General features: G+C 42.9%; 1 protein-coding gene across 1 annotated transcript in view; it reads left to right on the top strand.

Annotated features, from left to right (window-relative positions):
• The first annotated feature begins 19,759 nt into the window (after positions 1–19,759).
• KCNJ6 (potassium inwardly rectifying channel subfamily J member 6) overlaps positions 19,760–27,273 on the top strand; it is a 1,175,059-nt gene continuing 1,167,545 nt past the window's right edge. The window contains exon 1 of the mRNA XM_086935411.1: positions 19,760–20,004. The gene's annotated coding sequence lies outside the window, so the exon portion shown is untranslated. The remainder of the gene's footprint in view (positions 20,005–27,273) is intronic.

The following is a 27,273-nucleotide window of genomic DNA, read 5'->3' as shown; positions in this document are numbered from 1 at the left end:
ATCGCCTTCTGACTCCAGTCGCACTTCACTTGAAAACACGTGTGTTTTCTTATCACTGTATCATCAAAAGATTCATAATCTACTTAGAATTCAATCATCTGTATCCAACTTTTTTCACACCAATTTCTTCATTGGCTGATATAATTAATTTAGATTTATAGTAATTCAAGATTTAGAATACATCATCCTTGGTTCACAATGGTCTTATCTTGAACAAAGATTAATCCCAAAGTGCTGCCCAATACATTTCGGGTCGAGAGACTAACAGTGCCATATCTTAGTAGACAACATGGTGGTCTGCTCGCTGCCTACGCCTCAATGCAGTGCAGCATTATTTGCTGCAACACTCTGATGTATGAAAAGTTAGGACATGATTTAGAGTTTGATGGATGGGGTATCCCGTTGCAAAAAAATGACAGAGTACCCTGCCCGGCAAACTCTTGGTTTGCCTGCCTCGTTTCGAGGTGGCCAGTTCGTAAGTATTTCATTGACCAAACCACTATTGGCACCATCAACTGAATCCAACACCCTGACAGAGTAGGGGCTGTTGCAGGATGGACATTAGACTGTCTGCCTATTTAGGATAAATAATATACTGCCTTTTTTCCTGTCAATCACTGCAATGAAAAACCTGGTTGTGAGGGACAGGAAAAACCCCAAATGACCCACACACTTTAGGAGAAAATGCCCAGTGTATGTGGGGCATTTATTTTTTAGTTTTCAAAAATAAATTTCCACTTTGAGTGTTTGTATGGAAAATCAAACAAAATTGAAAAAGGTTTGCCAGCTGGCTGTTATAGTTGACAGTACCATTCATCAAAATTTTCTAAGATTGACTGTAAGCACAATGATGGTAGTTTCTGTCAATGTTTAGAGATGTCCACTGGGCTGGTGATCAACTCTGAATATGGCGGCTAAGGTCCCTCAAGACGGCATATGTAATGCTCTTCACCATCCTTATTTATTGATATTTATATTTATATTTAAGTTTATAGAGCACACAGCTACCCAGAGGTTTCCCGGCGCTAAGAACAGGATTAGGGCAGAGCACCGGCAGGATTTGACTAGGAATAGGGGAGGCCTATTGGTTAGTCAACCAAGTTTTCACATCCCTGCGGAATTTGAGGTAGCAAAGTTCAGTACGCAGTGGGGGAGGAAGAGAGTTCCACAGCGATGGAGCCAGATAAGCAAATGAGCAACCGCCCATTCTGGCTTTTTTTGATCCTGGGGACCTGAAACTTGTGCTGGTTGGATGAGCAAAGGGTGCGGGAAGGGCAGTATTGGTGGACTACTTTTCTGAGATAAGGGGGGGCTCTGCCTGCATTGATTTTGTGCATAAAGCAGGGGGCCTTGAACTTTGTGCGATTTTCAATGCGGAGCCAATGGAGGCTTCGTAGAGAGGTGGATGTAGAGGACTTGTAGGGAAGTTTGCAAAGGAGCCGGACAGCCATGTTCTGTACTGTTTGCAATTAAGTAAGCTCCATCAGCCAACCTCTAAACCACATCTTTAGTAAACTTGGGCTGAAGCATTTTATTTCCAATGCAAAAAATGTCTGTGCTGTAAAGTTTCCCTTAGAGTAAATAGCATTTTGCTCTGCTTTATGCTACGTTAAGTCAAGGTGGCTTTCCTTTGCTTTTTGGCTGTTCCTATGCTACCACTGTGAGATTACAATCCTTTCTGCCCTGTTCACTAAGGTGATGGCATTGCATCGAAATTGACCTGCTGGAGGGGATAACACAACAACAAGGGAAAATCCCCCAGAAAAGTTTCTAATTGTGAAGGTAACATTTGGAAGTCTATCCTGTTAGTAAATGAAGACAGCCCATTTCGTGAGAATTGTCCATTGAAGGAAGAATTTATACAAATGTTTGACATCACCCACTTGCTTTATCAATGAATAATGAATTATGTGACCGGTACCTAGTTTCCAATGATTTAAGTAAAAGCTAAGTGACGGAGTTAGAATTAGACTGCTGGAGAGATAAACAGACCTGTGTCTTTCTATTGAGAGAAGATCCTAAAGATTTTTTAGTTCAGATTGTTAACAGAACTACACTTTGCAGTGAATAAATAATTGTCAATAGATTATGGGTTCATGGTACCTAATGGTGAAAGCTGCAACAGTGAAGAATGCATTTTCGGTCATGGGTGGTTTGTTGTGGGTCAATCGTAGACTGGCAGAGGATGTGGGTGAATAAAATAAAGGGCGTTTTGCCATTATTCTAGCATTCTCTCCCTAAAATGTTACATGAGCATACTTTTGAATGAGATGCAGAAGACTGCTGCTAGTCATAGAGAGTTAGGTAGAGGCTCTAGCATGTACCCATTATTCTTGAATACAAACTCTGTGTGAGTAGATGCGTTCTCTGGCACCAGCCCATTTTACAGCAGGCATGGCTTGTATGCCCACAAGAACCATGGTGTTGGAAATTCTAGAAACATGGGTCCCAGATTTGTGCATTGTGAGAGGTCTCAAGTACATTGCCATATGCATTGTAGAAGTTGAACAAACATAAGGCTAGTCATCATAAAACAATAGGACAATTAACAAATAATGGTGTGATATTCCAGATGCATAAACTCAAAGAACAGTAGTCAATTTTCTTACAGTGAAACAGCAAACCAAAATAGGGCAAGATGTACATGTATGTATGTAGGGTACTTATATAGTACGAACCTAGCTGCACAGAAACAGGCAGATGTGCAGTTGTGGGTGTACAGAACAGAGCACAACATTTTGGTCTCAATGGGCCATACAGGGAAAGAGGTCCAAAAATGAAGAGGGATGGCTCAGGACAGTACAGAATAAAAAGGTTATAGAGAGCAGAAGATGAAAGTATGTGAATGAATTTGGAAATGCCTGGCTACCAAAGATAGAGAGCACAGTTGTGGTGTGAGCTGTCACTGAATTCTTACCAGTACCAAATAACCCTTGTCACAAAGTTAACTAATCTTCTGTAGGGCTTACTTTGGTTTACCCATCCAGCTTAGCTTGTGCAGGAAGTCCTTCCTCAGAGGAAGCATGGCTCGTGGGTCTACAAGAGCTGCCCAAAAATACAGTTACCATATGAAGAATACACTTAAGGTATAAAGGTTCCATCCAGTTACTTAAATATGCCACAACCTTAGGTTCAAGAGGCAAAGGTTTCCTTAATGTTAGGAGGTTAAAATGGTAAAAGTAACAGAAAGAATTTCAGGCAAACCCTAGCTAAACCATTGGGTGTTGAAATACAGAACAAACTCACCAAAGAGTAATTCAGGATTACAAGTACTCTGATGAGGTTCACTTGGCAAGAGAGCTTCAGCTTGTCATCAACACCACTTTTTTTCTAAACCATCTTTATTGAGTATTTATAGCATTACACAAAAGAGAAAACATGGACATGCAATGCATTGTGACTATGCATGCTCTAAGGCTGTGCATCATATACCTATAGACAGGTAGGTAAAGATGCCAACACCGGATTCACTTGGAAGCAAAATTTCAAGTATACTTATTGTTAATCAGTGATATCTATGAATCACATCTCAAATAAATTGAATATTATTTACCATTTATAGAATAGTTTAAAGAAGAAGAAATCAATCTAAAATGCAGGTGTGTACATTTTAAAATTTGTACTGAGGTAAACAAGTATTAAATCAAATATCAGCAGGGGTTCCGAACAAAAATCTCATAGTACATTGATAATGTTTCTTACAACATTTTTACAGGTTTTTCACATATATCGATGTACCTTATGCCCACTTTCTTGCGTAGAACTAGAGACTGTTTTTTACAAAAACACATGACTCTTAGAAGGTGTTAACAGTTTCCAAAAGAAAGTTGGGTTATGCATCGATGTTTCGGTCTGCAAGACCACCTTCAGGACTGTATCTTTGGATGAAGAAGTAGGATCTCCCTTATAAGCATTTAAAAGGAAACAGATACAACAACCTCAGCCAATGCTCCTTTTAAAATATACGTCTGCAGTGAAAAGAGCACAAATTGCCCAAAACAAGGAGGATAAAAGTTATCACCATGTTCTTAATCCATCTAAATTTGTTTATCACCTCTATAAGGTTATCATGAATGATGATAATTGTTCCCTGCATGCAGAAGTTGATGGAACAAGGTGTGTAAGAGGAAAGGAAAAGAATGTATCATGAATAGGGCCTTTGTTTGCAGAGCTGCAAAAAGAGGGGAGACAGAAGACCTTCACCAGATTGGACCAGCTATGAATCGTATCGGTATCGTATTGTGTGTCGTACATCACAAGAATGCTTACTATGAGGCCAACAAGTTGGTATTATGCTGAGCCGTTTAAAGCACAGAGCAGTGAAGTCACATGATATAGAAAATGAAAAAAATTAGTAGTCTCTAAAGAAATAAACCAGAAAAGAGGGTAACATAATAGACCCTGGCCTATCCAGCCCCATTGAGCTGTCAGCTTTTTGGATACTCACATAAAAATTATGGTATGTATATATATATATATATATATATATATATATACAGAAACAGAATTCAGGTAAAGGAATCCAGACAAGCCCGTAGTTCATCCGAAAAGGTCTTTATTTGGAAAACACAAGAGTCGAGGGATCAGTGATGTCATGAGTGACGTCACTGACCATGTCATAAGTGATGTAATATGTGACGTCATCAGCAGTGCATTGGGGGCGTGCGAGTTATAGTTAGCTGAACTAACTAAAACGGGGGAATTTCAATGGTTTTGTATGAGTGAAATGTCCAGCTAACTATAACATGTGTGAAACCTATGGTTTTTTCAGTGTATTTCTAAGGTTTTTTAAATGCTAATTCCTAACTATAACATGGCTGAAACCTATGGTTTTTTCAGTGAATTTCTAAGGTTTTTTAAATGCTAATTACTAACTATAACGTGGCTGAAACCTATGTTTTTTTCAGTGAATTTCAAAGGTTTTGTAAATGATAATTTTTAAATGTATTAATTGTTATACTTTTTTTATAATGATTTTCTACTTTTTTTTATAAAGTATTTTATTTTAGATATTTCATTTTTTAAATTACATTACATATTTTTTATACAAATTGAAAAAAATGTTTTAAAAAATATTAAAATTGTAATATTTTTTTATATATTTTTTTAATGTATATATATTTTATATAGCAGGCAATGATATCCTATGGAAAGAAATTCAAGTTACTGGTAAGTACGGTTAAAATAACTTTTCAGGAACAGTAGTGAGCTTGCTTAATCTCCACAACGGCCCCAGCAACGCTTGGATGCCTGGCTTCACCTTGGGGGTGCCCAGGAGTGGACATTTGACAGGAAAGCCAGGAAGGGTTCCACAGCGGTATGAATACAGCTCTACGAGACCTCAGGGTAGAAGTGTGGCATATAAAATACAAACACACACACACACACACACACTGAGGTCTTTCCTGATAACAGGTGAGTACATCGGAATTCATAGTTTGGCTGATTTTAGAGGAATTTTTTAAAGTTCCAAAACTCCACACTTAGAAGAATTTCCAAGGGAAACCAGTCAATGTTAACCTATGGAAAGAAATTCAAGTTACTGTAAGTATGGTTAGAAATACTTTTCAGGATCAGTAGTCGGCTGAAAGATGCAGCACTGAGATCTCTCCTGATAACAGGTGAGTAAATCGGAATTCATAGTTCGGCTGATTTTTGAGTAATTTTTTAAAGTTCCAAAACTCCACACTTAGAAGAATTTCCAAGTGAAACAAGTCAATGTTAGCCTATGGAAGGAAATTCAAGTTACTGTAAGTATGGTTATAATTACTTTTCAGGATCAGTAGTGAGCTGAAGGGCGCAGCACTGAGGTCTCTCCTGATAACAGGTGAGTAAATCGGAATTCGTAGTTCGGCTGATATTAGAGGACTATTTGTACGTTTCAAAAATAGACACTTCAAAACTTTTCTGGTGAAAACCACACAATAGATTCCTATGGAAGGAAATACAAGTTACTGGTAAGTATCTTAGATTTACTTTTCAGGGTCCGTACTGGGCTCAAAGATGCAGCACTGACGCATCTCGTGATAACAGGTGAGTAAATCGGAATTCGTAGTTCGGCTGATTTTAGAGGAATATTTTGCTCAATAGTGAAGGAAGGGGGCGGGGCCTGAGGTGACATGTGTGCAAATACGCCCTGTGGCGCATTTTAGGTTTGGGAATTAATTCCTCTTCAATCCTGAGGTCCCCTGTGAGCCAATTAGCCCACCAGGTACCTCCAGTATGCGCCAGGGAGCTGCATTGCAGAGAGGTGTTCAGAGGGCACGCCCCCTTTCTGCAACACTCTGCAACACAGTTCCACGGCGCTTACTGGAGGTACTTGTTGGACTAGTTGGCCCCTAGGGAACCTCTGGATTGAAGAGGAATTAATTCCCCAACCTAAAACGCGCCACAGGGCATGTTTGCACACATATCACCTCAATCCCCGCCCCCTACCTTCACCACTGTGCAAACACGCTCCATAGCGCATTCTAAGTTGGGGGATTAAGTCCCCTTGCATACTGGGGGTCCATGGGGGCCAACTAGCCCACCAGGAACCTCCAGTATGCGCCAGGGGGCAGCGTTGCAGAGAGGTATAAAAAGGGGCATGGCCTCATTACACCTCTCTGCAACGCAGCCCGCTGGCACGTTTGCAGAGGGGTAACTAATTCCCCTTGCATACTGGGGGTCCCTGGAGGCCAACCAGCCCACCAGGAACCTCCAGTATGCACCAGGGGTCTACGTTGCTGAGAAGTGTAATGAGGCCTCGCTCCTTTTTACACCTCTCTGCAACGCAGCTCCCTGGCGTGTTTGCAGAGGGGGAACTAATTCCCCTGGCATACTGGGGGTCCCTGGGTGCCCAATAGCCCACCAGGAACCTCCAGTATTCGCCAGGGGGCTGCTTTGCAGAGAGGTGTAATGAGGCCATGCCCCTTTTTACACCTCTCAGCAACGCAGCCCCCTGGTGCGTTTGCAGAGTGGGAACTAATTCCCCTAGCATACAGGGGGTCCCTGGGGGCCAACTAGCCCACCAGGTACCTCCAGTATGCGCCAATTAAGCTGCGTTAAAGAGAGGTGTTTTGAGACCACGCCCCTTTTTACACCCCTCTGCAATGTAGCCCCTTGGCATGTTTTCTAGAGGGTGAACTAAATCCCCTTGCATACTGGAGGTCCATTTTTACACCTCTGAGCAGGCCTAGGGGGTCAGGGTGTTTCTACCCTGCCCCCTTTGCGTGTTTTTTGCGTTTCTTGCGCTGCTTTCTTGTGCCTCGGTTCTACCGAGGCACAAGATGGCTGCCAACACTTCCTGGTTTGGAGTGTTGACAGCGAATTAGCATGCAGCTCGTGCTAGGGAGGTTACGCGTATAATCCTCGGATGGTACGCGTAGGTGCAACTTCGCAAATATATCTATGATTTTACTTTTATTTTTTTTAAAGGGACTACTGAACGGATTTACACCATTTAAAAAAAAGCGTAATCTGTGAACCAAACTCTACCTTTTTGCCAAATTTGGTGTAATTCTGTTCAGCAGTTCGGGCTGTAGCCTCACTTAAAGGTCCCTATGGAAAATTGCATGGGGAAAACACGAATTGGGCCCCCCCTTTTTTCTCAGCCCCCACTTGACAAATCAACCCGAAACTTTCAGGGGCGGAGCGGAGCAGGCCTTCTTCTTTGAGATTTTCGCTGAGATTCGTCGACCGGCGCCAAAGTTATTCCAAATAGAATGTTTGGGATTTCCATTGGAAACTAGGTCCTAACTATAACTACCTACTGGCGACCGCCTCGGATCGTGCCACTCCTGATTCATTAAGCAAAATTTAAAAAAAACACTGCTGCATATATTACCGGATTGCAAGTGTCCGTTCTTCTCTTGGAGAGTGCTGTTGTGTGCAGTGCGCTTTGAGAGCGTTAGCGCATATATATATATATACATATACAAATTTATATATTTATATATATATTTGACTTGTACTCCTCAGAAGGCAGGTGTGACTTCTGTACCATTGTTGCCCCTTTATACCAAGATAAGTCAAAATATTGCTCCGATAAGTTTTAGCTGTATGCACCAATTATTCCATTTCTAATAATGTTTTTTATCCCTTTTGGATTCTATATATATAATATTGTGACTTATCTTGGTATAAAGGTGCACCAATGGTACAGCAGTCACACATCTATGCCTTCTGAGGAGTACAAGTCAAAAATTTCATCAGTGGTGCTCTAAACACTATAACATACTTGTTGACATGATGTGTGTCTATATCTGGAACAGAGACAATAATTTCCCACCCCAGGTATACACAAAATAAAACCTAGCAGAACACTCTTATGGTGTCATTAATCTAGGACAATTAATGTAACTGTTAAAAGGGAACATAACCATTCAGACATATCAAACACTTTTTCGTTTTACCAATATAGTTAAACACTCAGAAAATTCATCAAAGACCTCCAAATGCTGAAGTAAATAGGATTTTACTTGTTAATGGCATCACAAGGAATTACAATGTCACAAATCTAGTTATAATTTTTCAAATTTCTTTTTCAGGTTGTGAATAAACATGTTCCGTTTGAGTGGAACTTCTACTGGCATAAACCGCACTATGCCTTTGAGCATTTGGGTGCCCGCTGGGCAAAGATGGCGCCTCACCCCACTGTGCTAGAGTCAACCACAAGCCCTGCATGAAACTTTTGATTGGAATATACCATTTCAGTAGCATTTTCAATAGCTTGTTTGATTTTATTTAAATCTTTCTCACATTCATGTTACCAATGAAAGAAAACATTCTTTTTCATCAAGTCTCTCACTGGAGCACTTACAGTGGTAAACTCTTGTGTATATCTGAAACTGTAATTGGCCATGCCAAGAAATTAATGTACCATAGAAATATCTTGTGGGGGATCGCATTTGACAGCGCTTATACTTTAACAGGATCGAGTGTCACACCCCCATCAGAAAATATATGGCCAAAGAATTTTACCTGTGTCTTATGGAACTCACACTAGTCTGCATTCATAGTCAAACCTGCATCAGCAAGTATACAATATACTTGTGTAAGAGCTTTATCGTACTTTTTTTGCGTAGCTCCAAAAACAAATATGTCATTGTTATAATTGAATGCATCCATGACAGGCTGAATGATACGTCAAATGACGTTTATAATCAATCAATCAATCAGGATTCCTAAAGTGTGGCTAATAACCCAATAGGGTATCCAGCCTCTTGCAGGCCCCCGAAGGCTTATTCCAAAAGCGAGGTTTTGAGGGCCATTCTGAATTCCAGAAGTGAGGTGATGGTCCGGAGGTGCGCGGGGAGGCTGTTCCAGGTCTTTGCTGCGATGTCCGAGAAGGAGCTTCCTCCACTCCTGCTTTAGTAAATGCAGGGAGTAAGGGCAAGTGAAAGGGAGGCGGAGCGTAGTCTTCTTGATGGTTGACTTTCAGGTGGTGGTTAATGCAGGCAGGTCCTTGCTTGTGTGGAGCATTGTGTGAGCACCGTGAAATGTCTTGAAAGAGTTCTGCAGCCGATGACACACCAAAACTTAGCCATTTGTATCAAAACAGACCAACATGTGTAGAAAAGGTTGCAATGCACCTGAATATTCTTTGAGTTCCAAATGATGATAACCTTTATTCAAATCAAGACGAGAGAAGACCTTTGCACCATTTAATTATGTTATCACGTCAGCAATGTGTGTACCTGGTTGTCGTTCTCGTACAATTGTCTTGTTTGCCTGATGCAGGTCAACGCATAGGCATACAGCTCCTTCACTGTCCTTTTTGGGCTCTACCACTATGGGAGAAACCGATGGCTTTTAACCATTATAAAGCTCAATGATATCAAGCTTAGATAATGATTCAAATTCTTTTTCAACAGCTTTTTGTAAATGAAAAGCAATTTGTCCATGTATTTGAGAAACAGGGCGGATGTCCTCATTAATATGCAACTTTACTTTCATAGTCTTAAGCTTTTCTAAACCATGCAACATCAAAGGGATTCAACTAACTACTTCCTGGGAGCATGAATATTGTACTTTATGGAAATTAGTCCCATTTCTGCAACTGTACTGAAACTGAACAGGCAGGCACTTGATTCTGTGCCTGGAATCACATGGGTGGATGCTTCTACCTTTGTTTTCTTGTGTTTTATCGTGACTACAAATGAACCTTGACCTTTTAAAGGTTCGATGCAGCCCATATATATAGTTTGGTTTTCAACGGCGTGAGTCTCGGTAATGGAGACAATTCATTTTACTTCTCCTTAGGTATAATGTTTATTGGCGCACCACAGTTGATAATGAAAGGTATTGAACAACCATTTATTTCCACTGTATTATTTGGACAAATTACAGTAATAATACAAATTGGTGGTAGTGTCCTCCCCAAAGAGGAAAAATGTCCACACAAAAGTAACACAATTCCAAATCACAAAAGTATACGTGTAGTTAAAACTTAGATATTAGTCAAAATTCTTAGGTGCTTCTACAGTCGGATGCACACCCACCACCCAGAGTGTTAAATGGCACAAAAATGTACCTGACAAAACAGTTAAGGAACAGGCTACTAAAGCACTCTATAAAGTATCAATTTAGTATAATCTAGGTGATCCTAGATATCTCGTTTGGAGAAAAATAGTCCTGAGTATTGATTGTTATAACCACTGTATCAATAGATCCAAATAAAATTCCTATGTCGAATAACACCAGATTCAGGGATCCAAACAAAAATGTTCTTTCAGTTCTTTATTGAGAATCCAAATGTATAAAAACTTCCCAGCTCACACCGCCGACACGTGTTTCGTCTCTTACTGAGACTTTTTCAAGGCCAGAGAAGTGTAGAAACATCCGTGAATAGAATACGAAATGACGGATCCTCCAACGATGGTACCACCCTCCAGACTGTTGGGTAAACGACAGCCACCCTAGAACAAGCAGTTCTTGTATAAGATATCCGGGGGTGGAAGGTGTAGTATTCAGAATAGCTCCATTCAGCAAAGTTCAAAAAAATTATGTATGTATTAGAACCACAGTTAAGTACCAGAAACCACAGTTAAGTAACCAGAAAGAGGTCGGACACCCTACCCAATGTGGGGCCCTGTAAGTATCACGCCCCCTAAAATATGCTAAGACGTGTAGTGAAACGGGATCCCCTCTCAGTCACTAGTAAGTAGTAAGAAAGTAAGACCAAGATAAGTCTTAAACAGAGAATCCTAATGAGTAGAAAAAGCGGCAGCCGTCGATGCCTGCCACTTTTTCTACTCGTTAGGATTCTCTGTTTAAGACTTATCATGGTCTTACTTTCTTACTAGTGACTGAGAGGGGACCCCGTTTCAGTACACGTCTTAGCATATAAGAACCTTGCTGAATGGAGCTATCCTGAATACTACACCTTCCACACGTGTCGGCGGTGTGAGCTGGGAAGTTTTTATACATTTGGATTCTCAATAAAGAACTGGAAGAACATTTTTGTTTGGATCTCTGAATCTGGTTTTATTCGACATAGGAATTTTATTTGGATCTATTGATACAGTGGTTATAACAATCAATACTCAGGGACTATTTTTCTCCAAATGAGATATCTAGGATCACCTAGATTATACTAAATTGATACTTTATAGAGTGCTTTAGTAGCCTGTTCCTTAACTGTATTATTTGGACAATGTTTGAATGACTTTGGTGCTTCGGCATCTCGACTTTTCTTTGACTGAAATTTTTCTTTTCAGGCAGCCACTCCAACATGCGCATGCTATTCTGAGGTAAACATCGACATGGCACAGCCATCTTCTTCACTTTCACTTAATACTAATATAGAAGGATAATTGAAGAATATTTAGATGACAATAGACCTCGTTCAGTGCCAACTTGTCTTAATTGATGTTGCCCCTTGGCCTTGTGGGTGCATGTCAAATATTGCTTCCGGAACATGCAATAGACATTTTGTATTCATGCTGTGACACACTTGCTTTTTCCTTTTCTTTGAAAACCATCACAAAAGGGTTCTCCTTCCCATAGCCTTTGCATATGTCCAAATGGCGAGACATTTACCGCTGTGTGGAAACAATAATCCACAACTAATACACATCTAATATACAACTTCTTTGAGACTTTAGACATCACTTTGTGTCCTTCACACTTTTGCTTTGGCTTACTTTTCACACTTATGACTGATTAATTCTAGGCACCTTTGGCCTCCATGTCAGCAGCTTATCTATCAGCACGCTCTTCAGCTCTGGCAGTCATTAACCCTTGCTTCAAACTTAGAGCCTGATTATGAGTTTGGAGGTCCTACAGCAGCAGCGGTCCTACATCGTCTGCTGTAAAACCGCCAAACCCATGGTGCAACCACCCACCAGTTCAGGAGTTAAATCCTGGTCTGGAAGGTGGTGTCATGGCAGTCTGACAGTGGTGGTCTGAAAGGCAAACAGAAGAGCCTATAATACAGACCGCCACAGTCAGCCTGCCAACTTCACCTTCGCGCACAGTGTGGCATAAATGCCACACCATGCAGGAAGTGGGGGTACAAAACCAAGGGGTGACTATATGTGCCCCCCTGCATGCACCCCCTGGCCCAAATCCAGCAAGGGGCCCTGTTTGTTGCCTTTCTGCCACCCTTTTCATGGTGGGATCACCACCATGAATAGGGCAATGAAAATGCAACTCGTAATATGCTCGGCAGGACAGGCAATGGCACCAGCACCATATTACAGCTGGTTGCAGACTGCCATCCCAGCAAGATCCTTGATCCGGCGTTGCTGGTGGTCTCGTGGCAGTCTGACCACAGCAGTCATAATAATGCAGGTGGTCCCGCAGTGTGGCTGTGGTCAGACTGCCAACACAGGTTTGGTGGTCCGATGAAACACCAAACTCATAATAAGGACCTGAGAGTTTCTCTCAGCATTTATCATCTTAAAGAATCTGACAGCATCCATCAATAACTCTAGGATGTATACCTTCATCATCATTAAATTAATTGAACTTGCAGTGTTTGATGATTGTCTCGAGTCTCTCTACAAATTCATCAATGGTTTCACCAACATTCTGTCGTTCTCAACTGAAAATGTATCTTTCATAAACAACATTTGGCAGTGGATTAAACTTGAGATTCAAATCCTATTTAATCTGATGGTATGTGGCTTCTTATTTGTCGGTTCATGTCATTTTCATTATGAATTCTTTTACACCATCACCAGCAAGAAACTTGAGGTATTTGATCATCCTTTTGTTATCAGCCTCTCCAAGTGCATCAATGAAATCTTCGACTGCTTCTTTCCAAACAATCAATCTATTGCCAATACTTAGCTTTTTGGTGGTATCCAAAGGTGGTGGTGGAGTCAGGACCTGTGTTATCTGCACCATCTCCAAGGCCCTGCAATGGATTGGCCCTTCGGATCATCCTTAGCAGTCTGTGGGACTGTGACCTCCTTTTTGGTCTCCATTGGAGCTCTTCACTTCCTAAAGACCTCTGGAGTTGTTCTGAGCCACCACCTGACAGCTTTGGTAGTGTACCACTTCAGGAAGTGGCCAGCTCAGTAAGCACAACCCATTCTTCTTGGGTCTCCTTGCCCGGTGCTGAGGTTGTAGAGCTTTGCGTACCGAAGCTCTCGTAAGTGCATTGACAATATGCTTTCTTGTTCTGTCAGCCAGCGCTTTTATATATTTTGTTCGTATTTGACTACTGCTGCCTTTAGCACTTGTTTTCAGTATCTGTACATATCACTTTTGGCAGTAATGCTCCATATAAAATGTAACTTTATCTTGAGTATCAGCACAGTACCTTTATGTATGGCCTGACAATCAGGTTCTCGGCCAACGACGTGTAGATTTTCTGCAATGCTTTTGTTATGCTTTGACTCCACATGCATTAAGTGATGATTCCGTATCTTGACGATGGCACATGTGGCATGCATGAGCAGTTTGCTTGTACCACCGCAAACTCTCTGCAAGAGCACTGTCAATCTTCGGGGTAATTATCCCATCCTCGTCACCAATTGTAGCATCCTCTCCAGCACGGGTACCCACCAATGACTATGCCACACACGGAGCTTACTATTAGACATCTTTATACTTATTTATTTTATTTATTTATTGCATTTGTAGCGCGCAGCAGCTACCCATAAATGGTTTCCCGGCGCGAAAAGTGGAGCGATGTAAATAAGACTAGGAGGGCAGTGTTGCTACACGTTGAATAGCAGGGTTTTTAAGGTTTTACGAAAGCTCATATAATTCATTTCATTACGTGCTGTAAATGGCACTGAGTTCCATAGCGAGGGCCCTAGGTAGGAAAAGGACCTGCCGCCCATACGTGTGAGCTTGATTTTGGGGATGACAAACTTTTTAGATGTGGAGGAGCGGAGGGTGCGGGCAGGGTGGTTAAGGTGGACAAGTGATTGAAGGTATTTAGGGGCCGTACCTGCTTGGATTTTTTGCATGAAACAAAATTTTTAAATTTGATTCGGCAATCAAGCCTCAGCCAATGGAGGTCCCGAAGATATCGGGTAGTTGGAGTGGATCTAGGGATTTTGCATAATATCCTAGTGGCTGAATTTTGAATGACCTGTACTTTGCGAATTGATGCTTTATTTGCGCCTACTGTTTTCTTAGTAGAATCAGGCAACATCCAGCAGATCTTTTTTAGCCATTTAAGAATGGCAAAACGTGGCCGAGGTTTTTACCACCTGCTGGTGCATCTTGAGGGAGTCGTCGATGATGATGCCAAGATTGCGCGCTTGTGAGACTGGGGCGGGAAGTGTGCCCATTTCTTGAGGCCAATGGTTAGGGCCCAACAAGAGTTTATTTTTTCCGAAAATGATGACCTCGGTTTTTCTCCGTTTATTTTGAGAAAGTTGTCTTGCATCCAACCTGCTATTTTATTAAGGCATTTGTTAAGTGTGAAGGGGATGGCAGTGTTCTCAGAGGAAAGGGAAAAAACGTATGTGTGTTACTGCAAACTCAACATTCTAAACCAGCCTTCATTGCATTCCTTGTTAAAACCAACATCACAGCTCTAAGGACTCCATCAAGAGCCAAACGGATTCTGGCATTGCTAACTCGCAAGCCACTACATTATGCACTTAAGAAAATAATAAACATTAAACATTGATTCAATTGAAAAATTGACAGGACGAGAAAAATGGGTCAATTGATGACAGCTAATATATGGTTGGGTGTAAGCATATGGTAGTGCTAAAATGTGTTATTGATATTCTCGTAATTATTCAATGCACCTTGAAAAATATTGTTCCTGTTTCATGTAAATTAACCAGTAACATTGCCACCACAGACACAAGTGGAAGGTTGGCTGTGATTTTTAAGACCTGTTTTTTGATCAACGTAGAGAACGAGACATATACCTAGGCCTCTGAATCATTATTCGTCCAATGCAACTATTTTACCTTCTTTATCCTTTCCTTTTAAATTGACATATCTACTTCTTGCCCAAATTTGCTATTTGTGGATAACATGTAGGACATTATCACTGAACTCATGATTCCAATTTATAATGTAGTGTGTTGCCCGCTGCAAAGAAATTGATCAAAGGCCTGCATTTGCTTAACCTTCTTTTTTTGGTCACATGGGGAAATCCATATTAAAGTCCACCTACTATTTGCAGATAGTGCTATCTTTAAGAATCCCACCAATATCGAAATTTGTGATGAAAACCAAAATCGATATATAATCACAGGTGCAGAGGGAAAATCGATAATCAATGATTTACTTCAACCCTGAACTGAATCATTGTGAGAAACCTGTAATGTTTTCTTACTGATTAAACACTAAATCACAACTTAGATGTTCTAATTCCTTTTATAGAGAAAAGGCTGCGGTCTAATTAATATAAAGACTATTGGTTCATCTATTTAATTGCTGGGGTGTACATAGGAAACATATGTTGCAGTAAAAGGATGAAAAGTTTGATGATCAGCAGCCTCTTACTTAACAGTAAAACACCTATAAGAGAGCAAAAATCAAATCCAATCAACAAAATGAGACTACTCTTAGAGAATGCCACACTGGGTCTATAAAACCCATTCATAATATTATGAAATATAGGAGTTTACGTTTATAAAAGCAAATTTAACAGAAAATAAATTGGGAGAATTAGAAAGACAATCAATGCAATGTTGGCCCTGAAGGTCTATACCATTCACTGTTGGCTTATGGCATGCATTGGCTTCAATTAAGTTCCCAGCATTTCAATGTTCTAATTAAACACAATTGCCTGCACCTCTGGGCAATAACAGATGTTAGTTACTTTCCCCATAGTTATGGACCCAAGTTGAAGGTGAGGACATAAAATAAAGTAGGTAATGAACTGCTGTTCAAGTCATACTAGAAAGGAAAATAAAGCTCCCATTCAATAAAATTTGGAGCGCCTGCTGCAGCAGGAGACTTATTTTACCTGAAGAGGTGGGATAAAAGCATCCAGCCCCTGCAGCACTGCTAGGGCGTGCCGGAGGGACATAAAGAGCTGGCAGAATGCGCCTCTGTCAATAGCCACAGCCCACAGAATGGGCATTCTGATTGGCTGACCAAGTCACCGAGTGCCACTCAGGAAGCTGTGTAATGTGTCAACACGCCTCCTTTCTTTTCTTAGCTGAGGGGAATCACTTGGAGTGTATCACAGGTCCTGGTCCGTCTCCTCATTTTATTTTAATTGTATGTTTGTCTGTTGGCCTTCACCATCTACTCTTTTGAGTTCACTTATGTGAACTTTGTAGATGACATAGAAAGAACTTTACAGATAAAAGTATCAGAGTAACCCCATGGCAATCATTGTTAAATATCTTCTATAGTTGGCTAGATGGATGAGTAAGAACTATGTGAATTTAAACCTTTTAAGAAGGAATTATGGATTGTTAAATAATCTCAATTGTTATGTTAGGTTACTTTGTTACATTAAGTTAAGTTACATTACATTATGTTACCGTATGTTATTTTTTTATTTTATCTCATGTTCATTTACGTGTATTTGTGGTGGACACTATCGCCAGTGAGGGTATCCTGGTGCTGAGCAGGGGTGTGTGCCCGGCCCTGTCATGGTAGGTTGGTTAATTGAAAAGCCAGGTCTTCAGCTTCAACTTCATTCAAGAAGAGAGGAGGGGGCTATGCTGCAGAGTGGGAGGTTGTCCCATGCTTTATGAGCAATGTAAGAGAATGCGTCACTCTGACTCAGTATCATAACCCGCCGCAAATGTATCCAGGGGGTTTGTCTTGTCAATTTTTGATGTTTCAGACCTGTTTTTGAACCCGTTAAAAAGTCCAATGTGCGTCATCTCCTGTCCTGTCCTGAGGCGCTCAACAAGGTACTAGGAGCAATCTGCACATCCAGTAGATATCGAAGCCCACAATTGGTCAATTTTGTGCTGCAGTATCATATAACGCCGCGAACTCGACCCGAAGGTATTGGCGCACTTTGCATGAGCACTAGTTACATTACACAGGGACACATTCAATTTTAGTAGGCATGGGGGGATTAGGGGATTTGCCTAGAATCACAGGATGTTGAACCGACTCTGAGACTCGAACCTGGTTCCCTACTTCCAAAGTGAGCACTCTGGCTGTTAGACGCGTGATCTTCATCCAGGAGTTCACTGACCTTGCCACTGTCTCTGGTCGGCCTGCCTGTTGTCTTGTAAAACTGATGAAGAACCATTGTGTTAGTGTAAAATAAAGAAATGTGTGACATAAATTGTCACATAAGCCGCAGCTTGGATGTAGAAGTGACCATGCAAATAAAACTTCCTTGTCATGGCCCTGAATCAAGCAAGTCCCACAGAATTGTTTTAATATTTTAAGGTGTTCTTTATTTTGCCTTTACCAAAATACACACCTGTTCATTTTAACTAAATCAACTTAGTGCATAGGTGCAGTCTGGTCCAGCTAAGATCATAGAAGTGGACGAAACACTATACTGGTTTCTACACCTCAAACTCAGTACAATACGAGGCCCTTCGCTCTCGGGTAGTATAACATGGACTGAAATTACAATTAAATTGAGGCTATTAGTGCAGAGTTTCACAACCACAGTTTGTTCACTTGCTCATTTGCATAAGTGTTTATCTCAGTCCAGTTAAGTTTGCACATGTCGCTCTAGTACTATATCACACAGCACCTGACTGGATTATATAATGAGATGTGTATCTGTACAGATTTTTAAGTTTGATTTACCTATGTTTGCACTATTTTCGCTTTGTACCATGAATTTTAACGGAATTGTCTAAATTAACTATTAAACATAAACACAGAAATGATGGATGAAAGATGCATGTAAAGGGGACAAGTTTTGACCTTCTTCCTAAAGTTCATCACCCTGGATACTCAAGGGAGATTTGAGGTGGGGGGAGGGGGGCAGCATTTCATCGTTTTGCTGCTGCCACTAAAAAGGTGCGACCACCAAAATTGGCAGTGACGGTGCAGCGTAATCCTGATTCAAAATGTAGCATTTAAAAAAATTCTGTAAAGAATAGATTACAGATGATAGACAGATAAGGGTTAACATATCTTAATCAGCACGATGACGGCACTTCTAAAACAGCTGTCAACACTGAGCTTGTTCCGGCTCAAAACGCAGCTTTCTCCGCTTTATGAAGGTACGAAGACACTCTTGAGAATTATGGACACGCTGTCCCAGTAACCCTCGACTGCTCCCGCCTGGCGGTCCTGCACATACATACACTCCTCAGACACGCTGCCCGGCTCATCTTTCAAAGACTGAAAGGAGAGCAGCCGGGGTCTGTGAAGCACCTGCTCACGATCACACGGCGCGGGTTCCGAGTCAGTCCATCGCACAGCTAAATATACGTACACGTGAAAACGCATAAACACCACACGAAAGAGGGGGGATTTTAATAACACAGGTGGACGTGCTCATAAAAAATGGACACACCGGCTTCACAAAACGCTTCCATTTAAAAAGAAATTGTATTTGTGAGAAGCAGAGTAGAAATGAAAACATCTACGAATATAAGAAAGATAGTGATACGCTGTTTAGCGATTTTGGTCAAGCTGTTGCTTTGAACTAGCAGCCAACACCAGAAGTTTAAATACGAGCAGCTGCTGGTGCACCAGGCAATGTTAGTAACGTAATCGGCATTAGGAGGATGCCAGGCTGAAGCCACGTCGTGACCAACCCGTTGCGTCCACGTCGATCTCTGTGGCAGGTGCATTGGTCCTCTAAGCTATCATTCGCACGTTTACTAGGATGGTAGACGTGTACTTGATAAAAACGTCCGATGTTTAAAACGACTTTGTGCACCTGCTCTTTCCATGTCATGTCCTTATCGCCGAACAGTTTCACATCTTCAGCCCTGGACTTGACGCCAACCCTCCTTCTGTTTTCAGTGTAATACAAGATTTACCAATCAGATTACACCAAAACTCGGGGGCTCCATTTTAACCCTGTTCACTTGCAACGCTTTCTAAGGTGCAACAACAAGTCTCCAGAACACAGTGAGTGAACAGAAAGAAGGGGGAACGCGCGTGGGGCTGGCTTACTTTCACGCTGCGCCTCTTTCTGCCCTCGCATTCACACCCTCTCCACAGCCGCCCTCGCTGCCTTCTCTTAGTTTTCCAACAGGAGGCGCTGTTCGCACCTCCATCCCTCTTGCGCTGTCGATCGCATGGCCCCGGCTGTGGAACAGGAGTAGAAATTCGTTGAATCTGCCGATTTCACGACGTTCATCTGCGCGCTCCGCCACTTTTCTCTCTCCATTTGCGCTTTTTTTATTCCGCCGGCCTCTTTTTTTCCCTTCCTCTTCTTAATCTGCGTAGGTTTGAACTCCGTGTCTTTTTTTTGTTCGCCGATCCGGATTGGACTTGGACCTTTGCACCTGTTCCTGCATGGGTAATATTATTGTGAGGGAAGAGCCGGAGGGAGCCAGCCTGGGAAGCTCGGAGACCGCTCGCGCCTGGGCTTCTTGCCTTGTGTGATTTTTTGATGCATTAATTCAAACAATCGGCCATCGGAGCCCTGCTGGATCTGGGAACGGAAAGCATGACTGAGTAAAAGAAAAGCAACGCGTGGAAGAGGTAAGGAAAACACACTGGGCGAGAGAAAGAAAAGCATGCTATTCTCCTTTGTGAAATATTCAGTGGCCCGTGCGCTCTGGACGATGACACATACGCGCCTCTGGGCTTTGCTAGCCATTGACTAAGCGCGACCAGGAAGTCAGGCTGTATTTGAGGGGGGGGGCGGGGAGGCTGCCCCGTTCTACCATATGCTTCTCGCTGTGGGCTGTAAAAGTATGTGTATTTGCATGCATGCATTTCCCTAGCTCTCTGAAAAGAAATGCTGTACAGAGTTTACATCAGATGGTACATGGGAACTTAAGAGTGTGTAGAAACAGAGCGCCTGCGAGGGCAGAGTGAGACCGCGCGGCCGTTGTAGCGGCTACAAACATTGTGCATTCTATATAAAGTGAATTATATTGGAAGGACGATCCCGTTCGTTGTGGGGGGGGGGGGGGGAGGGATATCATTTATCAGATGGCCTGGGTTTGAACATCTCTGATCAATGGGGCTGTTGAAAAACATAGGCATGGGCAAGATTACACATATTGACCCTGTGTCAAATGGCACTGTTCACTCCCCCCTCCCCCACCACCACCTGCCGATTTCCAGATAAAAGCTAATTTCGTGGTCGCGCGTGCGCTCGCCCAATCGTTACCACGTTAAATAAAATAAAATACAGTATCAAACAGCAGTACTTTATTGGCCTGTATTTTGGCTTTACAGCCGCTGTCAAACCTTTACAGATGTATATATAGCGTGTCAGTTTTCAGCCCGCGGTTATTAAGGCGCCCACGGATTTCTCCGCGGTGCTGGCTAGCGCCTCGCTAGCGCATGGCTTCTTTGAAGCGCTGCTTGCAGCGGCCAGGGGATGCTGTCAGACGCGGACGTGGGCCGCTGCTATTGGCAGCCAATACGTTGTGATTGTTGGGCGCACTGATAATATTGCATAACATTGTGGCTGGCGGGGAGCGGCGCTCACGCGAGATTCCGCGGCCGGGCAGCCTGCATTGAACATTAAAAGCTAACACATACAAGATAATGTTGATAGCACTATGTTGTTTTTTTCAGTGTAGTCAACGCCTGTGAACGGCTTGAAAAGGGCGAGATACGCATCCGGATGCGCAATTATCTTATAGAGCTGACGTTTACTTGTTTGCAAGCAGGCTCAATGTTGACACGCGAGGGAAGAGAGACAAAGCAGAGACCCATAGTTCTGCCCAGTGTCACACAATTTGTTCAAGGGGGGAAGCCAAGATTATAACTCACCTCTTCCAGTTCAAAATTTGCGGTGGGCAAAAGCGAACGTTAAACTCGTCGTTGTGATCCCATACAGGAAGGGGTAGTGGGGGCAGGGCAGGAAATGTGCTGTGGTGCGAGGGTTGTGGTTCGATAAGGGTTAACCGTGCCACCCAGGCTGTGCTAATGAAGCGATGCCCGTATTGCCTGAACAGAAGAGAGCTCCGCATCACCATGGCGACCCATGGAGAATCAGTTTCAATTTCAGAGGAAATGCGGAGCAAAACTTTCCCGTAGCAGGCGAGGACAGCGCTGCCGGCGGTGACCTGTGCGGCGCGGCCCCTGGCGCTGTAGACAGCGTGGCGTGCGGTGCCCCCCAGGCCTGCCCGCAGGGGTATAAACACCCAGGTGAGTGTGCTACGCGGATCAACTGTTTGTGTACTCAAAACAGCTATTGTTCTGTGTCTGCTTCTAGATGTGCAACGTTTTGAAGAGAGCCGAGAGGTTGGAGCAAGGAGTCTTTATGTACAAACCAGTATCATTTTATTGCCAGGCTTGCTTCTGATTTAATTACTGCACCATGAGCACAGGGAGCGACTAGGACCTTTCGAGATCAGCTAGATAGCGTTTCAGCACCCTGGACAGAGTAGTCTGGCGGTCTTTCAGCGCACTGTTTCAGCACCTTGGACAGATAAGTCTGGCGGTGTTTCAGCACCCTGGAAAAAGCAGCGCAGTAGAGTTTCAGGACCACGGAGAGAGCACATTTTAACAAAATACTGCTCCGCGACTCAACAGTTTGATGTTTTAGCAGCACGGGCAGCGCAGGTTAACTGTGTTTCAGCGCCGTAGCCCGAGCAGCTTAGCAGTGTTTCTGCACCCTGGCCAGAGCACGTTGACTGTGTTTCAGCATCGTGGCCAGAGCAGTTTAGCAGTGTTTCTGCACCCTGGCCAGAGCACGTTGACTGTGTTTCAGCATCGTGGCCAGAGCAGTTTAGCAGTGTTTCTGCACCCTGGCCAGAGCACGTTGGCTGTGTTTCTGCACCCTGGCCAGAGCACGCTGGCTGTGTTTCTGCACCCTGGCCAGAGCACGTTGGCTGTGTTTCTGCACCCTGGCCAGAGCACGTTGGCAGTGTTTCAGCACCCTGGCCAGAGCACGTTGGCTGTGTTTCAACACCCTGGCCATAGCACTTTGGCTGTGTTTCAGCACCCTGGCCAGAGCAGCTCAGCAGTGTTTCTACACCCTGGCCAGAGCACTTAGGCTGTATTTCAGCACCCTGGCCAGAGCAGTTTGGTAGCGTTTCAGCACGCTTGCCAGCTCAGTTTGGCTGTGTTTCAGCACCCTGGTCAGCGCAGTTTGGCTATGTTAGGCACCCTGGCCAGAGTAGCCTGGTAGTATTTCTGCGCCCCGGGTAAAGCACCATTTGAGAAAAAAAACATTGCACCTTCTCCTCAACAGTTTGGTGTTTCAACACTCTGGGCAGAGTTGTTTATTGGTGTTTTAGCATCACCAACAGAGCAGTTTTTTTTCGCTTTTTAAGCACACTGGACAGAACCACTATGTCAAATTTCAGCACATTAGGGATAGAAGATTGTGTTTTAGCAGCTTGGGGAGAGCACCTTGATGGTGTTTCAGCACCAGGAAGAGCGTTGGAGAGAGCAGTCAGGCCTTGTTTCAGCAGTCTAAACAGAGCAAGCAGGCCGTGTTTCAGCACCCTGGACAGAGTAGGTTTAAGGTATCCCACCGCTCCAACCAGAGCAGGTTGATAGTATTTCAGTACCCTAAACTGAGTAGATTGATGGTTTTTCAGCACACTGGGGTGAGCAGGCTGGTGGAGTTTCAACACTCTAAAAAGGCAGGTGAATGGTGTTTTTAGCACACTTCTCGTAGTGAGTTGATGGTGCTTCCGCACTGTAGTCTAAGCTGGTTGATGTGCTTGGATATCCGAGACTGAACACTTTCATGATGTTTCAGCACCCGGGGCAGTGCAGGTTGATGGGGTTTCTCCAATGAAGACAGAATAGGTTGCTGGTGTTTCAGCACTCTGGACAGAGTAGAATGATGGTGTTTCTGCAGTGTAGATAGAGCAGGTTGATTGTGTTTCAGCACTCTGGACAGAGTAGAATGGTGGTGTTTCTGCAGTGTAGATACAGCAGGTTGATGGTGTTTCAGCACTCTGGACAGAGTAGAATGGTGGTGTTTCTGCAGTGTAGATAGAGCAGGTTGACGGTGTTTCAGCACTCTGGACAGAGTAGAATGATGGTGTATCTGCAATGTAGATAGAGCAGGTTGCTTGTGTTTCAGCAATCTGGACAGAGTAGAATGATGGTGATTCTGCAGTGTAGATAGAGCAGGTTGCTGGTGTTTCAGCACTCTGGACAGAGTAGAATTATGGTGTATCTACAGTGTAGATAGAGCAGGTTGATGGTGTTTCAGCACTCTGAACAGAGTAACATGGTGGTGTTTCTGTAGTGTAGATAGAGCAGGTTGATAGTGTTTCAGCACTCTGGACAGAGTAGCATGATGGTGTATCTGCAGTATAGATAGAGCAGGTTGGTGGTGTTTCAGCACTCTGGACAGAGTAGAATGATGGTGTTTCTGCAGTGTAGATAGAGCAGGTTGATAGTGTTTCAGCACTCTGGACAGAGTAGCATGATGGTGTATCTGCAGTATAGATAGAGCAGGTTGATGGTGTTTCAGCACTCTGGACAGAGTAGAATGATGGTGTTTCTGCAGTGTAGATAGAGCAGGTTGATAGTGTTTCAGCACTCTGGACAGAGTAGCATGATGGTGTTTCTGCAGTGTAGATAGAGCAGGTTGATAGTGTTTCAGCACTCTGGATAGAGTAGCATGATGGTGTATCTGCAGTGTAGATAGAGCAGGTTGCTTGTGTTTCAGCACTCTGGACAGAGTAGAATGATGGTGATTCTGCAGTGTAGATAGAGCAGGTTGATAGTGTTTCAGCACTCTGGACAGAGTAGAATGATGGTGATTCTGCAGTGTAGATAGAGCAGGTTGCTGGTGCTTCAGCACTCTGGACAGAGTAGAATTATGGTGTATCTGCAGTTTAGATAGAGCAGGTTGATGGTGTTTCAGCACTCTGGACAGAGTAGAATGGTGGTGTATCTGCAGTGTAGATAGAGCAGGTTGATAGTGTTTCAGCACTCTGGACAGAGTAGCATGATGGTGTATCTGCAGTATAGATAGAGCAGGTTGGTGGTGTTTCAGCACTCTGGACAGAGTAGCATGATGGTGTTTCTGCAGTGTAGATAGAGCAGGTTGATAGTGTTTCAGCACTCTAGATAGAGTAGCATGATGGTGTATCTGCAGTGTAGATAGAGCAGGTTGCTTGTGTTTTAGCACTCTGGACAGAGTAGAATGATGGTGATTCTGCAGTGTAGATAGAGCAGGTTGCTGGTGTTTCAGCACTCTGGACAGAGTAGAATGGTGGTGTATCTGCAGTGTAGATAGAGCAGGTTGCTGGTGTTTTAGCACTCTGGACAGAGTAGAATTATGGTGTATCTGCAGTGTAGATAGAGCAGGTTGATGGTGTTTCAGCACTCTGGACAGAGTAGAATGGTGGTGTATCTGCAGTGTAGATAGAGCAGGTTGATAGTGTTTCAGCACTCTGAATAGAGTAGATGGCTGTGTTTCAGTATGCTGGACAAAGACATTTGCTGGTATTTCAGCTCTCAAGGCAGAACATGTCGATGGTAATGCAGCACACAGAACAGTGAGGGATAAGGTGCTTCAGCACCAGGGACAGAGTAGCTTGATGGTGTTTCTGCCCTGTAGATAGAGTAGCTTGATGGCAGAGCAGGTTGATTGTGTTTCTGCATTGTAGATAGAACATGTTAACGGTGTTTCAGCACTCTGGACAGAGTGGCATGCTTGTGTTTCTACATTGTATATCGAGTGGGTTGATGGTGTTTCTGCACTCTGGACAAAGTAACCTGATGCTGTTTCTCCATTGGAGTTAGAGTGGGTTGATGGTGTTTCAGCACTCTGGGTAGAGTAGGCTGGCTGTGTTTCAGCATGCTAGACAGAGGAGTTTTCTTGTATTTCAGCTCTCAAGACAGATCTAGTCGGTGGTGATTCAGCACACTGAATAGAGAGGGCGAAGGTGTCTCAGCTCCAGGGATAGAGCAGCTTGATGGTGTTTGAGCGTCATGGACTGAGACCGTTCATGGACTGAGAAGCTTCATGGTGTTACAGCTCTATGCACACGTGTTTCTGAATGCTAACAAAAGTAGCATGATGGTGTTTCAGCATTCTGGACAGGGAGAGGGATGGTGTGTCTGACCGCTGTACAGAAATGGTTGTGAGTATTTCAGCACCATGATCAACAACATTTATGGGTGTTACCACATGATGGAAGGATACATTTGACAATGTTTAGCAACATGAACACACTACAGAGGCACATTTTCTGATCCATGGAAAGGACTGGCTGGCATTGTTTCAATGCCACACACAGAGCACGCTCTTGACATTCCAGACCCATAAAGTTATCTCAGCACGTCTAACACGGAAGGTTACAGGCATTTTTGCACAGTGGCAAAACAGGTCGACGCAGTGGCATAGTTTAAGTACCATGATGACAGTAACTCTAAAGTAACATTGTAAGCTTCCACCTTCTGCAATCTCTTCCTCTAACCCCAGTGTCCTGTCAGCAGAGTTTAACTAGGTTTATGTATGCTGCTTGCATGAGGATGCATTTTTATAGGAGTCTGTTTTATCTTACTTACATTCAAAATTGAAAGTGACTTCACTGTTTTAATTTACTGGTGTTTCAGCACTGCATACAGGCATGAGTGGGACTTCATCATGTGAGCATAGCAGAACAGTAGCTTGATGTAAGATATATAAATATAAATATAAATATATATATATATATATATATATATATATATATATATACCTCCAAAGCAGTTCCTTTGCGGGAGATTATGCAGCGCTCACGCATGTGCGGTATCCTGCGGCAGAACCAAGCCGCTATTATCCTCAAAACTTTCTCCCAGCTGGGAAAAACGGGTCGCACAGCCAACTTTGGATTTTAAACAGCAATCCTTTTTATTTTGCTCATTTCCAAGGGCAACAGGCACAGAGATCTACGCGTTTCGGTGTCACTCCACCTTGCTCACGATCACTGGGTTTGCCCCACCCACAAACATTTAACCACAACAATTTTTTTCATTTTTTCAAAAAACTGTGTTTCCTGTCACATGGTGTGCTAAGGATTGTGGTCCTTGTAGTTTTTGCGAATTTTTGACAAAAACTGTTTGTGAAAAAAGTGCATCCAAATTAAAAATTAATTACAAATTAACAAAATTAAATGCATTTTAGTCATGTGCCTTCCAATAGGCTTCGAATATCAATGTTTGATTTGCCTTCCAATAGGCTGACTCATACTTGTTATTGAGACATGTCCTTGCAAAATTTATTCATTAATGTCTGTTCAAAGGTGCACATACAACTCCTCCGATTGATTCAACCCATTCGGGTGCAGGGTCCTCAGGTTAATGATGAATTTCGATTCAACTTGTCGCAGTTTTTTCGCTCGATCACCCCCCCGCTCACCTTTAAAAATTGTTTGAATGCCATAAAATTTCAGTTTTTGCCAATCACCCTGGTGTGCTAGTTCCATATGTTTGGCTATGGCATTAGAGCGGTCCTTATGAATTGTGGCCCTCATATGTTGCAAGATTCGGTTCTTCAATTCAACAGTTGTACTTCCAACATATTGCATGGGGCAAGGGCACTCCACAACATATACAGTGAATGGTGTTTTGCACGTGATACATTGACTCACCATGGGGTGGTGGGAACAGGAAATAGCGTGGAACTCAAAAAATGAATGGTCGGTGAATAAAGTGGTGAGTTGGAAGCGATTCATCGATGATTTATTCATAATCTGGGATGGAACAGAAACAGAATTCCAAGAATACTTTCAGACAATGAACACCAGTGTGAAAAATCTGAAATTCACATATAACATGAGCAAGGAGAGAATAATATTCTTGGACACAGAAATCTATATAAAAAATCAGCAA

This window comes from Lissotriton vulgaris, chromosome 8 (assembly GCF_964263255.1).
Source record: "Lissotriton vulgaris chromosome 8, aLisVul1.2, whole genome shotgun sequence".
NCBI classification, from domain to species: Eukaryota; Metazoa; Chordata; class Amphibia; order Caudata; family Salamandridae; genus Lissotriton; species Lissotriton vulgaris.
This window is presented reverse-complemented; position numbering and strand designations above follow the sequence as displayed.